The sequence below is a fragment of the Schistocerca nitens genome, chromosome 1, assembly GCF_023898315.1.
Source record: "Schistocerca nitens isolate TAMUIC-IGC-003100 chromosome 1, iqSchNite1.1, whole genome shotgun sequence".
NCBI classification, from domain to species: domain Eukaryota; kingdom Metazoa; phylum Arthropoda; class Insecta; order Orthoptera; family Acrididae; genus Schistocerca; species Schistocerca nitens.
The window spans coordinates 229,269,892-229,274,024 of record NC_064614.1 but is presented as its reverse complement, the minus strand read 5'-3'; the positions used below and the strand labels follow the sequence as shown (position 1 = coordinate 229,274,024).

The 4,133-nt window shown below is 37.7% G+C and overlaps 1 pseudogene; it reads left to right on the top strand.

Moving 5' to 3' along the window:
• The first annotated feature begins 1,944 nt into the window (after positions 1-1,944).
• Positions 1,945-2,822, top strand: LOC126238723 (uncharacterized; annotated as a pseudogene).
• The last annotated feature ends 1,311 nt before the right edge of the window (positions 2,823-4,133 follow it).

Genomic DNA, 4,133 nt, shown 5'->3' with positions numbered 1-4,133 from the left:
CAAAGTAGTGACAAAGCAACTACTGGAAGATATTCTGAACTACTTCACACACGAATTACACTGCGTTGCAATTTAAGATAACATTAGATATTTTAGAGCTAAAACTGAAATAAAGGTGAATAAATTTTCAGTTAGGCTGAACTTAAGAAATCCATTGTCCTACGGACTTAGTAGACACGCGCTTAGCCGGAGATCTTACCACTTCAGACGCTCGCCACGGACCGACTGCCATGGTCCCTTACTCAGGGTGGCTCACGAATACAAACGGAAGTGGCCAGAGAGGCAGCTTCCTATACCAACATGACAAGGGACGGACAGGACCATACTAAGAATTGAAACCTCTCTGGTTTTAGAAAGCGTAGCTACCTGTTCCGACGTTGGTCCTACTGTTCTCTAGCAGACAGGCTTCTCTGCTACCCTCAAACATGCAACTCGAAATACATTTGCTCATTCATCCTCTCACACAGAAGGGAAGGGAGATGACAGTATCTTATCATATACAGTATATAAAAGAAAGCAGATGTAGGTTCCGTATGAGACTGTGTGACATGAATTACATATAAGCTGTGTTTTAAAGTGTAGTAGTGTGACAGATAGTTCTCGTTTATGTGTAAAAGTAACACGTTTCACTGCTCAGTCTCCTCCCAGATAGTCAGAAACACCACAGTAAATTTAGAAGAGGAATTTATGCCGTAAATGACAACAGATTTAAGAAATTAACATGAAAGGAATCCAACAGAGACCTTTCAATTTAATCCGTAATCTTAACGTCAGTAGCCATCCTCCAGTTTATTAAAAATATAAATCTTTGTATGAAACTGTACATTTCACAGTTCCAGTGGCATGGTGGTTGGCTGTTGTGCGCATGTGCACACAGAGAGCTGCACGCAAGGCTGCAAGATAAAGGGAGCACTGTCGCTTCCGCCGTGCCGTCCCCAGCGTTCTGGTGGAATGTAATGTTTATTTTTTTTCCACCACGCGATCTGAGGCGTCTTGGCACGGTCCGCACGGTCCCCCCGTCGGAGGTTCGAGTCTCCCCTCGGGCATGGGTGTGTGTGTTGTCCATAGCGTAAGTTAGGATAAGTTAGATCAAATAGTGTGTAAGCTTAGGGGCCGATGACCTCAGCAGTTTGGTCCCATAAGACCTTACCTCAAATTACCAAATTTTTTATTCTGTGCGTGTTGCGTTCAACCGTGTACCATTTCTTGAATAGTATAAAGTCTAGAATTAGACTGTTGTCCCGCTTCAACCCATTATTTTTTTTTTTTTTCATCTTCTTCTTTCAGCTGTGTGCGTGGTGGGTGCCGCGATTGTCGTAGTCGTCCAAAAGTACATGCGACTCAACATTCAACATAATGTCTGGCTATGTTCAACCGAGTCTGCTAGCCTTTTTGTGCCGATTTGTGACTGTTGATGAAACCTGGATCCATCATTACACACGGTAGTGTAAACGGCAGTCACAACAATGGAAAAGGCAGTTGAAAGTTCAATGAAGAAGGCAAAACCCATCCTCCTCGTAGCTGTCATTGCTGATGGCGTCCTACGTTGAGGAACACAGTTAAATGGTTGTTGTTCTAAGGTAATACGTAACAGAGAAGTATTTGCGCGTTTTTGTGTTTCTTTATTCCAAAAAACCAAACAGCAGATAGCACATCAAAACGCATTTCAGAATAATAGGACATAATCCACGAAGGAGATAGACAAATACTGACAGCTCGGACATGTGATGGTGCAAATGTTATGAAAGGGAGAATAATCAGGAGTCCAAGCAAAAATTAAAGCCGTTTATAGTAATGCACATTTCATTCACTGTTACACATATTAATTTAATAATGAGAAATATAGCAAGTATTACGTGAAATCTAAGAATATTTTCTGTAATGCTCTGGTTGTTCTAATGTTCTTCTCAAGATTACTGCAAAGTTTGTCCATTCTCAAGAAACATGGAACGTCAGAATCCCCCTCCATCCTCTACAAGCCGTAACTTCAAAATACGGACCAGAGTTCACGAAAATTTGCGACCTTAAAAAACAACCTTACTGAAATTAAGTGAACATCAAGTGCAGATCAAACTGTTACAGAAGCGACAGGAATTTTAAAATACCTGAATAATAATAATTACAAGTTTTTGTTAGAGTTTTTTCATAAGGGTATGCCTAATTTTTAAATGATTTGCGACCAAATGCAATCTTGAGAAATTATTACGTTTAAAATTAACCAATGTACCACAGTATTCAAAACTGCCATTTTAGAATTAAGAAATGGAAACTACTGTGGCAATCTTCTAAAGGCACTCATAACAGAAACTAAGTATGTGTGACAGTGTATGTACTGATATAATCGGCCTGTACTTCCACTGAAGACTTAGTAGCTCCTAAACTGTTCAACAAGAAGTGCAAGGCTGCTTTTGAGAATGAACGTCCTACAGAAGAGATAGTACTGAGTGCTGAAGCGTATCCCATTATTGACAAAGAAGAGCTTGAAACTGAACTGAAAGTATATTGTATATCTGATATTGTACATTATCCAAGCTGCTGAAATTTATCTTGAAAAATTTACAAAACGTAATTAAATTACGAAACGGATAAAAATCGTCATGATAGTTTCCATAGCTACATCATAGTCAGATCACTGCTTTTAAACACTGAAAAGAGTAAACACTTGTGTAAAACTCACTGTAAATTCTGAAATACTAAACGAGCTTGCAGTGCTTTAAATGGATAAAAATTTCCTCAGATGCTATCCAGAAATCAAGGACAAAATTATTGATCTTTTTGGGGAAATTAAAACAAGAAGAATGGATTTCCTTTTAAATGAATAGATCATGCATGGACCGTAATAATCGAGGCTAAAGTAAGTAAGAAATATTTGACTCCGTTATTTTAGGATTTTATCAAGTGTCTGAACAAATTTTATTTTTATACGTGTGTGGTCCCTTTTAGAGAATTTTAAAACAATAGCTAAAAATTTTCTGGAGCAGCACCACCGCTGATTTTAGCTACGAGCTGCCATTGAAAGCAAACTTCTACAGAAGCAGAAATGTGACATCAAGATTACTAATTGCGGTTCCAGACGCAGATTTGACATGTTAATTAACTTATTTACTGAAAGGAAAAATTTTACACGTCTCTGCAGTGATACTGACTAACACTTTTACCTCTTTTTCCACTGGGAATAACAATTAATACGATTAACTATTTTATCTGTCCATTATTGTAATTGGTAATCAGATACAATCACCAATAATATTTTATTACCATATATTCCTCTGCAGATCATCATTAATCTGTTATCTTACATTCCTAGAGTTATTATTAAATTATCAATTATAAACCACGCACAGCAACCGATTTTCAGCACAAAATACATCTGCAGTTACATTTCTTCATCTCAATGAATATACTTGCAGTTTTTCACGCAAACTACATTATCTCGCCATAAATGTATTTAACATGACTCAATGAATACAACTCACTACATTTTATGAAGTTAATCCCTATCCCTAAATTCATCATGACATCTTTCACAGTACGTCAGTACTACTCATAATCATCAGCAGAATCCTTACAGAACCCTAAAACTTCATCACACTCTCAAAATGCCACTATGAGCCTGAATACTTTATCATAGTCCTCAACTCGCTTTCCATAGAAAATCATGAACATTGCACATCAGTATCCACCTCATCACAATTTTACTGTATACAAAACATCCTCATAATGACGAGTGCATATTCAGTATTACGTTATCCGGATCACACACTTTATTCCTTCAAGATTTTCATTGTATTTAATTTATGGTACGACTAAGCAAAAAGCTTTCTTTCTCTTCAGTGGTCATGAAAGGGATGAATCACAAATCTGTCCAGTGCCACCCCATAGGTATTGCAAACAGGTGTATTTTACCCACATCGTGAATTCCAATCAAGAACAACTGCCAAGATGAGAAACATAGACTACATATCCTCGGAGTAACAAAGCAGGTTAAATCACTTAATAAAGGCAAGGCCTCCGGTCCAGATTGTATACCAGTCAGGTTCCTCTCAGAGTATGCTGATGAAATAGCTCCATATTTAGCAATTATATACAACCATCGCTCACAGAAAGATCCGTACCTAAAAACTGGAAAATTT